The sequence below is a fragment of the Colossoma macropomum genome, unplaced genomic scaffold (genome assembly GCF_904425465.1).
Source record: "Colossoma macropomum unplaced genomic scaffold, Colossoma_macropomum, whole genome shotgun sequence".
NCBI classification, from domain to species: Eukaryota; Metazoa; Chordata; class Actinopteri; order Characiformes; family Serrasalmidae; genus Colossoma; species Colossoma macropomum.
Window position 1 is genome coordinate 8,630,058 of NW_023494805.1, and position 12,447 is coordinate 8,642,504.

Here is a 12,447-nt window from a genome sequence, read left to right on the forward strand (position 1 = left end):
GAGAAGCTCTGATGCTAACATGCTCTAGTTTTTATAACATTATAATGTTAGGGGAGGGGTCATGCTAAAATGGCTTTTTTTTATATCATTATAGTGTTAGGGGAGGGGTCCTGCTAAGTATGGCTCTGGTTTTTATTTCATTATAGTGTTGGGGGAGGGGTCTTGCTAAGTATAGCTCTAGTTTTTATATCGTTATAGTGTTGGGGGAGTGGTCCTGCTTAGTATGGCTCTAGTTTTAATACTGTTGTAGTGTTAGGGAAGAGGTTGTGCTAAGTATGGCTCCACTGCATCATCAAGACATAATTTCAGGCCCACCCAAAAAAATCCTAAACATAAAATGATGAAAACCAGTTTAACTGTTTAACTCCAACTAAGTAATACATAGTTTACACATTTTTTACATTTTTAGCGATTATTTTGGTAACACTTTCTATGAAGGTCACATTTGTAGGCATCTATAAACACATTCATAACATGTTATAATGCGTTCATAAGGCATCATTAACATGGCTATAAATATTTATAAAAATGCATTACATGTTATAGCCATGCTTATTATGCATTATGAATTGTTAACATAATGCATTATAAGTACTGTTCATAACAAATTATAAGAGCTCATAAGTCGTATTTGTCCACTCTAAGTAAAGTGAAGCGTACTGTACTAAAGCCTCCTCCAGTGCTAAGAGTGAGGCTTCAAGTTGAAGTATTTACTGAATAATTTACTGAAACACTAAAACATCCACAATAAAGCACATTACAGGCTTCAAATGTCAGATTTTAAACTAGTGCTGCCATCAATGTTTTACCCAATGTGGGAAAGTCAATATACACCAGCATTAGCTTGGCACTAACTTTTAACACTGCATATCCTATAGAATGCTAGCAGAAATCAGCATTGCTGTACTGTAGTGTAATGATTTCACAGAGTGACGGTTTCTGGCGATTGACGTTAGAACCAGTGAGGGAACAAATTACAATGACAACACTCTATCTCGCCTCTCTCTCTCTCCAGGCCTTCGCTCTACAGTGACTTCACACTAGTGTGATGTCAGAGGGGGTTCAGTGGAGGGGCAGATGGGCACATGGTTTGCTGTGATGTAATGTAACATTTAAAGTGAGAGAGCTGGTTAAGAAGAGTGCAGTGTAGTGTAATGCATTTTTGCATGTTTATTATACATTATGAATTGTTAATATAATGCATTATAAGTAGTGCTGATAAAGTGCTATACTGTCAGTGCCAAAGAAGTCAGTCCCAGCTTGGAGAGCGTAAAGTAAAGACAAATACCAAACTAACGGTGGTGTACATTACCTTTCCCACATTGGGTAAAACACTGATGGCAGCACTAGTTTAATATTTGACATTTGAAGCCTGTAATGTGCTGTACTTTGTACATTGAAGTGTTTCAGTAAATCCTTCAGTAAATACTTCAACTTGTAGCCTCACTCTTAACACTGGAGAATGTTTTAGTACAGTATGCTTCACTTTACTTAGAGCGGACAAATACAACTTATGAGCGCTCATAATTTGTTATGATTAGTACTTAAAATGTATTATGTTAACAATTCATAATGCATAATAAGCATGGCTATAATGTGTAATGCATTTTTATAAATATTTATAGCCATGTTTATAATGCCTTATGGATGCCTTATAACAGGTTATGAATGTGTTTATAGATGCTTACAAAGGTGACATTCATAGAAAGTGTTACCAAACAAATCTCTGAATTTTTGCATGAACTTTAAACTTTATAAGACTTTAAAAAGGTACTTTATGCTGGGACTTGATACACTATCCTTTGAAATGTTTTAAGGAAGCAAAAGTGGCTCTTTATCGGCACACTTGCAAAGAACAAATTGTGGCAAGATTATTCTTAACAGTGTAGAATGTTTACACTACATTGCAGATCTACTACTCAAATACTACAGATATAAACTCAAATTTGAGGTATTCTGATTGTGCCATTCTGTCAATTTCAGATTCACAAAAGGAGGGAAAAAAGTCATCTGAGGTGTGATCAATGAGGGAGGGGATGTTCAGACATGCTCAGTTTATAATCTTGTTTTGTTTCCATTTAGAGGATGAAAGCAGAGGATGTTCTACTTGTTTAACCAGAGGAAGCTCTGCATAAGGGAGCCACTCTTTCCAGATTATATGAGAAATAAAGGGCACTTCTGGGGCGAGTGAGTACGTGTACACAGATAGACACGCTAAACAGTGGCAGCTGCTTGACCCCTCTCCTTTTTGCACTGTGTGAGTTCACCGGCTTCAAACCAGTAGCTTTCCAGAAACCTTTCATAGACTCTATAAATACTCCGAATCGTCTCCCTTTTTTAAATAAACATGGAGTAAAATAAGGAAAGAAACAGAGCTTTTAAAGCCCAGAATAACCAGAGCTCTGGCTCCGTCTCTTTCATGTCTGAGGAAGCGAGGAACAATCTCATTGTTACATTGTTACATTTCCTCTTCTCCCTGTGAAACCTCTGTACTTCTCTATATGAGGTCACCAGCAGGACCACCATCCACCCACCACCTCTAGTCTCGAGCACGCTAAGTACTGCACTATGGTATATATCTTTTGTAGGCACATGCTACCATTTTTATTTTGGATCATACTATGCTGATGTTTTGATAGCTTCTCATCCTAATTTTTTTTTTTTGTAATGTCTACCTTCTACAACATTCCACCAAGAATTACAAAACTCTATAAATAACTATCTATTATCCCAAAACTGCACATAATTAACTGCACTTATCTCCAAAATTATAACTTTACAGGAGAAGCAAAAAACACACTGTACTCTTAATGTAAGTCAATGGAACCAGAATTTTTTACAAGTCATTTTGGGCTGTTTCCTTTGGTCAATGCATCATGAAATTTGCACACAGTGTAAAGGGTGACAGGCACTTTCAAACTATGTCAAACAACAAAAATGGAAATACAAGGTTTTGTTTTGAATTCAGCGATATGCAGTTTGTAGTCACGCATTGTAAAGTGAAGGGGAAACTTAGTAAATGGTGTTGCTATGCATTTGCTATAGTATTCCAGGTCGTTGTTAGGATGTGTTGCTTGGTGGTTGCTAGGTTATTGCTGTGGTATTGGTAGGTGCTTGCTAAGGCGTTACTAATCGGTTGCTAAGGTGTCCAATGTGATTGCTATGGTGATAAAAGGTGATTTTGTAGTTGTTATCCGAGATGATTGCTAAAGTATTGCAAGACTGTTGCTATGGTATTGGATGTGGTCGCTGGGGTAGGTGGTTACTACAGTATCTTTAGTGGTTATTGTGGGTTTGCTAGGGGCTTGCTATGGTGTTCCAGGTGGTTGCTAGGGTACTGTTAAGTGTTTGCTCTGGTATTTCAGGTGGTTGCTAAGCAGTTGCCATGGTATCCTCTCTTCTTCTACTCTTAAGTATGGACGAGGATCTGTTATGCTTTACGGTTTTGCGACAGCTAGAAGCACAGAAAACATTGCACAATTACATAGAAGAATGAATTCCATGGAATATCAGCAAATTCTGGATGCAAATGTGACACAAATGTGCCAGTCAGGAAACTGAAGCTTAAAGGGGTGGCCTCTATAACATTACAATGATCCAGAACGTACCTCAAAATTTTGGAATGGTCCTCACAGTCCCTTGACTTGAACATCATTGAACATCTGTGGAAAAAAAATTCTAAAACAAGAACAGAAAGACTCCTAGAAGGTTACAAGAGATGTTTGCAAGCTGTGATATCTGACAAAAGGGGTATTACAAAGGATGGACTTATTAGAGGACACACTTTTGCATAAGCCACAATTGCTATTAATTTAGTTAATCAAATATATAGTATGTGTTTATTCATATTTCATTTTATAAGCATGAATTCATATTTTAAAATGTTATATTTTCATGGTCATGTTTACTTCCTTTTACTTCAAAAATCAACAAAACATGTACTAATGCAAATATACATGCATACAGGCATGGACCTTTGATGAAACTTCATTCTGACCAAAAGCGGAAGGCTCCACTAATTTTGCAGTTAAAAAATATCAAACTAAATCAAATTTTACATCTGGTTTAAAATTCACTGACAGCACACAGATTATGATTTGGGATTTGGGGGTTTCTTGATCTGTTCAAATAAACGATTATGTTTTTGTCTTTGCAAAGACTCTGTCTTTGCCTCTCAAACTCTGTGTCTGCATTCTTCTGAATTAACCTTTCTACCATGGGAAGATGGAAAACTGAAGTAAATGCTCAGAGAAAGAATCCAGGCAATGCAAGATCAGATTTCCATGGCATCTCTAAGGAGGTTTTGAATTGGGTTCAGTTTTACAGTATGAGGGAAATTAGACAATAAAAATGAAGTAGTTGGCATGCTTGTGCTCTTTTCATAGTTTATGTGGTCTGATTTGTATGAATGCAATAAGTTAGAGTTGGACAAAATGCCATTTGTTACTTGGTTATATGTCTTTTTACAGTTCAAATGAATTTCATATTTTCATATTTTCCAGGTCCAAATTCCTCAAGCATCTCAACATTAAAAGTAAGAGCACTGATCTAGGATGAGGTCTTCTTGCCCATTTGATAACTGTCATAGCATTATGAAGGAACTGGTTGTGGATCAATGGTTAAAAATTCTAGATCTCTTTCACTGAGAACTATTATGAAAGAAGCCAAAGATTTTAGGAAAGAATCTGATCTCTGTGGAGATCTTGAATGAAAAGTGGTTTTGATATTAGTGCAAAAAAATAAAAAAATAAATAAATAAAATTAAGTTGCTTAGTTAATTCCCAGCTACTGGCTTGATAAGGCTTAAAAAGAGCATTACAAGGACATATAATGATTCCCTATACTGATTTGTTACCAATCTCATTAATACTACTAATGCTTTAGATTCTATTTACCATACTATTGTGATCCATACACATCAAGTTATGAAAGCATCTCTAGAGCTCTTAGAGCTGCTGTTGTGTTAAAACTACTGCTGATACTCCATAAACAGGTTGGACGCTGGGTTTAGGGCAGCTGACATACAGACAATAAGCAGCACCTGTTGGATTTGTGGGGCAGCTTGAAGCAGTTGGTCAGGAACTGTGAATAACCTATTTGCCGTTTACAGCCTTGTAAAAATCAATGGCCTTTTAAAGGTTGTACCACAAGACCATGTAAAATGGCTTTATCTAAAAACCAGAGGCTAAGAAAGAGCCTTGGTACTAACAGAGAGGGAGGGGTAGAGGGAAAGAAGGAGAGTGGAGTATGGGACACTAAAGAACAGAGAGAGAGAGAAAACAAGAAATGAAAAGGCAGAATTGTTAAAGTTTAGTTTAATCTTAAGCACTATTGGATCTGGATTAGTTTATAAGGAGGTTGTGTAATGTCATTTGTCATTTGTTGAGCTTTCAGTGGCTAATTTGTATTTGAAAAAAAAACAAAAAACTCCAAATTCCTCCAAACACACATTTGAATATACATATTCATGTTACATGACAGCCACTTAACTCAATAACAATAACAACATGGTGCACAGCCATACTGTACATTAACTGTTGTTGTTATTTCATTACCATGCAATTTCAGTTTAAACAGGATTACTGAGTTCAGCCTTCAGTACAGAAGGCTTTTCACTCACAGTTACTCCTAATGAAACTAAGCACATTCCACATTTGTAATGGATTAAAATCTCAGATCTTCTTGGTGATCACTTACATTACAATTTCTCCCCAGGTAAAACTAAATCAGCTTGAATTTCGCTCAACCCTCTGAATCCGAGGAGAAGTCTCATTGCTTTCTAAGCCTTACGGTCTGTATTTAAACTTCGCAAAAACTCAAATACGTGATTTTTTTTTTTCTCCATGATACAGTCATGCAAGCTCTCCCATTGGTTAGTACTGATAACTTCAAGAGCCAGACAGAAGATCTTAAATGTTAGACTAACTACAAACATTATTAGGAAGTAATAGAGGAATCAACCAATCATGTTTTACCTCACAGGAAGTTATTACATGAACTGGTTACAAATATGCTGCATTATGTGCATTGTATGACCTTGTTTAACCATAGTTTTGAGATAAGATTTTGGCCTAAAGCATCATTTTAAACCTTTTTCATGATGCAGAGGTATGTGCAGGGTGTTGTAAGGCAAAACAGCCCTCAAATGTATCACTAAACACCATTATCTGCATTATATGAAAACTCAGAGGACATGTGCAGGTTCACTGGTGGTTTTGAATGATAAATAATATGGCTATATTTGTGTTGTAGACATCCTGACCCTTGGTTCATATCACCACCACTGTAAAGAAATCTGACTCAGTAAGTATTTCAACAGTTAGTCATTCCACACTGCATCTCAACAATTTTGAAAAAGGCTTGTCTGTGCTTAATCTAGACTGGACAAAAATTTTTCTATGCACCAGCATTAGCTCGGCGCTAAACTGCTATTAAATTAGAAATTAGAAATCAGCATTATCATAGAGGTGTTTTTATTTTTATTTCCTTTTTTCTTGTCAAGTTTTGACATTTATGGCCTAGCTTTAATAGTCATCTTTCACCTTTACAAAAGACAGATATTGGTGCACTGTAAGAAAAAAAATAAAATAAATGTAAATTTAGAATTTACTTTTTATTTACGGTCCTCATACTGTAGTATAACATTACAATACTTTACTGTATTTCTAAACACAGCTGATTTTTCCTGCTCTCCTGCATTTCTAATGGACAGCTCAAATGCACTCTAACGTGAACTCACAGCTGTGTGAGGACTACATTATATAATACAATATGTAGAAATATATGCAAACTGGGAAAAAATATCTAGTGTCACACCCTGAATAGAACATCACATTACAGTAGTTACTGCACTGATACCAGTCAATAAGACTGCAATATATAAATATCTATGAATTATAATGTTACAGGATGAACTACTTATTTAAACACACAACACTGTCATGGCAGGAATAACAAAACATGTAAAACATACTCAAATGTATATTGTGGTAGGAGTAACAAAAAAACTGCAAAATAAACTCACTTGTTCATGCACCCATTATCTAAGCTGCTTATCCTCCTGGATCGTGGGTGTGCGCTTATTGGGTGGAAGGCAGGAAACACCCTGGACAGGTCATCAGTCCATCACAGGGCAGACACACAGTCACATACACAGTCACACACATTCACACCTAGGGGTAATTTAGTATCTCCAACTGGCCTGACTGCATGTCTTTGGACTGTGGGAAGAAACCAGACCACCCGGAGGAAACCCACACAGACACGGGGAGAACATGCTGAAATTCCACATAGAAAGGACCCTGGTCCATGAAATGAAATGAAATGAACTGTAGATGAAAAAATCAAAACAAAACAACAACTAACAAAGCTGCAAGGAATGCTGGGAAGCTCCACCCCATCACTACAGTGTTCAGAGACAGGTTGCTTAAGACTGCACAAAGCACTGGCCACTTTCCAGTATCCTTTGCAAATAGCAGCTAATCTAACCTGTTTCTGACTGAATGCATCATTCTAATAGTAATCTGTTGAGTTGAATGAACCCTGTAGATGGCTGCAGAACGTCCACTGTATATTTACATCAGTTCTTTACAGAATGAGGCAAGTTTTGGTGAGTCAGTTGTTTGTTATCCTCAAGCATTGCATCAGCACTTAACCCTAGCGGGCAGAGACTGACAGGCTAAATCCAGCTTCATTAAACGACAATAATCAGTGCTCACTTACACAGCTTAGAGGAAGAATAGAGGCCTGTCTGTGTGCAGGAGAAGGATTAACCAACTGAAACAGGGTGTTTGAGTGAGAGAGAGAGAGAGAGAGAGAGAGAGAGAGAGAGAGAGAGACTGATATTACTCTTACACTCTTTTTCCCATAATAAGCATTTCTATTAATATATTTGTATTAATACAGCACAGAAAAGCCAGAAACCTTTCATTTTTCATTCAGTCACCTCGGACGCAGACATGAAATGGTATGTAAAAAGTCTACCGTCGCTGAAGTTGCTGCTGTGTTTTTGGTAAGTAACAATGAAGATAAAATTGATCTACTATTTTATTCACACATTCCACTACTTTTGTGAACCTAAGACTTTGGTTAACCCATTTCAAGCACCAAAAAATCATCTACATGAGCAGATGAATACAAAACTCTGTTTTCACAAGAGATATTGAGAATTTCTAAAACCGGACTTCAAATTTTTAGCTTTGGGGCCAAATTATCTCTTTACCCACTGCTCTAGTGACAAATGTGGACTACTTATAGAGAGATCTGAGATTGTTCTGAACATTTTGACATATAGCATGTGGGTATCATGTCGTATGCAAGTGTGTTTAAAGATGAATTTAAAAATACATATGCCAAATTTAAGAAAATGCCCTCAGACCCCAGAGGGTTAAAAGTGAAATGACTCACTGTATTCCATGTTCTACAGTGGAGTTTTAGTCATCACTAATAAGAGGCTAGAAGCTTTAAAGAAGTCCCATATTCTAAACTAAAGACCATTCCATGGATTTTTGGAAGCCAATATCAAACAAGTTGGGGATATTTTAGGTTGGTTTCAAGCCATTTTAACAACTAATCGCAGATCAGTTGAAATCTTATTTGGAAAAGTTGTCAGTGTTTTTGTGATCAAACATTGTAAAAAGACATTGACTTATTGAAAACTTGTTTAGCACATTTTTACCTCTTATTAGTCATGACTAAAACTTTAAAATATGGAAAAAAAATGTGCTTTTGTAGCTCTTATTAAACACTTTTAGCACTAATGCAACTTCCAAAGTCACCTAAAGCCACTTAACTACAAGAAAAATATGTAAACAGACCTCCACTTATGTACTTACACAGGTCACAATGAATAAAAGATTAATGCATAGTGAATGAACCATTTAGAAGTGGGCTTTACTGACCAAAGAATAAGACCTTATGAATCCCCAATTCATGTTCCTTAAAATAAAGTGTTATCCTTCTTCAACACAGTATCATACGGCCTAGCCTATTAAACATTCATCAATAACTTATTTATGCACCAATATAATCTCTTATAAGCCTCTTCACCACAGAACATTGTTTTAAACAGTGTACTTTTTTAGTTTTCATTGTATTAGATGGCATGCCAGACCCTCTTCTCACCTCAATTCATCATGGTAATTGCCTCAGTAAACGTCGTCTGCAGACGTGTGATGAAGCCGCTCAACTCAAGTGTTCCCCAAATCCATTCATTTCTCCTCTCCGCGGCTGGTGAGGACAGATGAAATGTGCTGCAGTGGAAATCCCCAGGTGGCTGGAAGTCCTCGGAGAGGTGAAGGAATGGAACGCAAGATGGAACACATGCAGGCCTGAGCCACCTCTGAGAGGAATGAAGGGAAAAATCCCCCGAAGTGTCAGACGCGATTAGCCACATCTCTTTACCCTGCTCACACACATGACAGCTCACCTGTAGCATAATCACTGACTTGGCATATATTATTCTCTTTCCTAATCTAATTGCAGATATATTTATTGTCAGGGCCTCAGTCTGAGGTTTCAAGGTGTAAGCTTCTTTGAAAGATCCTTTTGTTCTGCATTTTCAGGCCATGCTTGTGCAGACAGCAGTGCTTGAACACATTCAGTCAAGAGAACTTCTTTCGCTCTTTCTCCTCACGCATGAGATGGCTAAAAATGCCCTGCTTCCAATGACACTACTATACATTTTCCCTGGTCTATGAACTAATATTTTAAATGGGAATTTATTTATTTATTTTTTTTTCTGCATGATTCAAATGTTGAAATGTAAAAAAAAAAGTAATTCAGAGTTGTTTGATGAGAAATGGTGTACTTACAGAAATAGACCATTTTACAATGGTGATGATAGGAACCAATTGTTCACAATGTCTGCAACCTAAATAAAGCCAAAATTACCACACACGTCTTCTGAATTTGGTCACTAAAATGTAGGTTAATATTTTAATTATGAAACGTGTTTGAAGCCCACAATTGAAACATCATAACGCAGTGTCTCATACATCAGACAGCATATTTGTAACAGTAATAGCTTTTAGAAAATTATTACATGACATGACAACAAATGCACTCAAACCACCTCTTACATTTTGTTGGTAAGCAAGAAACTGTTTTAAATATAGAAAGTTTTCATACCATATATTTGTTTATAAGTTAAAAATTAGAATGTTTGATTTGAAATTGACAAGAGTAACTTTCACAAACAGAAAAAAAGTCAGAAGTGAGGACTCCACCCTGTCAATAGAGAATTTAAATTGAAACCAAATTAAATGCATAACTATGTCATTAAATCTGTGAGTGAGTAATAACATATTAATAATTAAGTTATCTTGTTATAAAACAACAACAGCCGGAACCAGTTAACAGTGAATACGTATACATGCACTTAATAATCCAATAACTGAAGAAAATCAGATTTTGTCAGTAATCCAATCAACACGTTTACATGCACTTGAGTAATCAGATAATGGGGAAACTCCAGGTCTATATGAGTCAGGCAGTAATTGGATTTCTGCTTTGCAACCAGCCAATAAACTCACAGAAGAAGACATGATGTAAACATAACGTAAAACTCAAACTTCATCCTGTAGCTTTTTTTTTTTTTTTAAATGTCACGCCACTTTACCTGAACTATGAACATATATAATCTAGAAGATGAAGAAAATTTAAACCCTTCATTTCATCGAGCATGTTGTCGGTTTCAGCATCACTCTAAAAGTGTTTTGCTGCATGTTGTGGCAATGCTGCTTGCTTAATTCTGGTACCACCATCTGTTCTCACATATGTGCAGACTAAGAGTTTGCATGCACTGAGAAATCTGATGGCTGGGCTAAAATCAAACTCTTTTTTTTATCAGATTTTTTAATCAGATTTCCTGACCTTACTCTGATCTAAGAAATCAGAGTGTGCTGTTTACATGAACATTTGAATTATCAGATAACTGCAGAAATCTGATTATGATTGGATTATTAAGTGCACGTAAATGCACTAAATGTCTTTATGAAAAACAAGCCCATGCAAGTAGCCAGTCAAAATAACTTAATGATCATCATTCCAGTCAACCCAAAAACATAACTGCCCTATTACAGATCATCCTGATTGGCGCTGCCTGTTTCAGGCACCATTACAGCAAAAGCACTGGTCATATCCAGACAGTGCAGCGCTGGATGGAATCATGCTGCCTCAGCTCCATTTGAAGGTAATCACGTGCAGACCGGGAGCCCCACTTCCTGTTAGCAGTTCCTGATTAGCACCAGTGAGATCTTACAAATTCGCCTGGCACAGCCGCCCTCCTGTTAAGCATTCAGGCCCAGACCCCCCAAACTAAAGCGCTCCATCAGGGTGATGAATACTGCTGTTGTGAGCGCAGGACCCAGCCGCCTCGACTTTGTGTTACCTGATCTTTGAGGGCTAGCAGAAATCAAATGAGGAGGAAGAAAGTGGCAAATAGAGAGAGAGAGAGAGAGAGAGAGAGAGAGAGAGAGAGAGAGTGAGTGAGAGAGAGAGAGAGAGAGAGAGAGAGAGAGAGAAACATCAACCAGTCCACCTCACTCTTTACCTCAGTTTTGATTTATGGCTTTCCAGGCTCTGTTTGTTTACATTTGTAAGCGGGCATGGAAGCCACGTTTCTGCTTCAAACGAGTTGACGCCTGACTGGTGTGTTCCTTACCTACCACTGCTGCTCCAACGCTTCATTACGAACAATCTGAAGAGTTCTGTGCAAGGCTGCGACTGACATATAGACTAAATCATTTCACATCATAAACAACAACTACTCAAACCATTTGTGGTTTGTTTGACTAGAAAAAAAATAGCACAGTACTGTGCAAATGTTAGAGTCTGTGCTTTATTTGTTTCATGTCCAGTCAAAACAGCCATTAAATACAAGTTCTTAATCTTTCCAGGGCAGGAAAACATATATTTAACCAAAAACCTCAATGACTGAATATAGTTTTTTGGTATTTAGTCTGTCCACTCTTTACCTTCATTATAGCTTTTGTTCTTTTCAGGAGAATCATTTTCAGTTCTTTAAATAAATCTGGGATCTGTTTCCACACCTCTAAAGTTCAGTCTTAGAAGTTGGTTGCACTTTAAGATTAAATTAGATTAAGTGACCCTTATTAGTCCCACAATGGGGAAATTTAACCTCCGCATTTAGACCATCCGTACAGTGAAACACCACATACACACTAGTGAATGCACACACACTAGGGGGCAGTGAGCACACTTGCCCAGGGCAGTGGGCAGCCCTATCCACAGCACCCGGGGAGCAGTTAGGGGTTAGGTGCCTTGCTCAAGGGCGCTTCAGCCATGTACTGTCAGCTCAGGGGATCAAACTGGTCACAGGGCTGGTTCCCTAACCTCCAGCCCATGACTGTCCCTAATGTTACTCTTCTAATGGGTCAATTAATCCCAAACACATTCAATAATACTGAAGTCTGGACTCTGGCATGG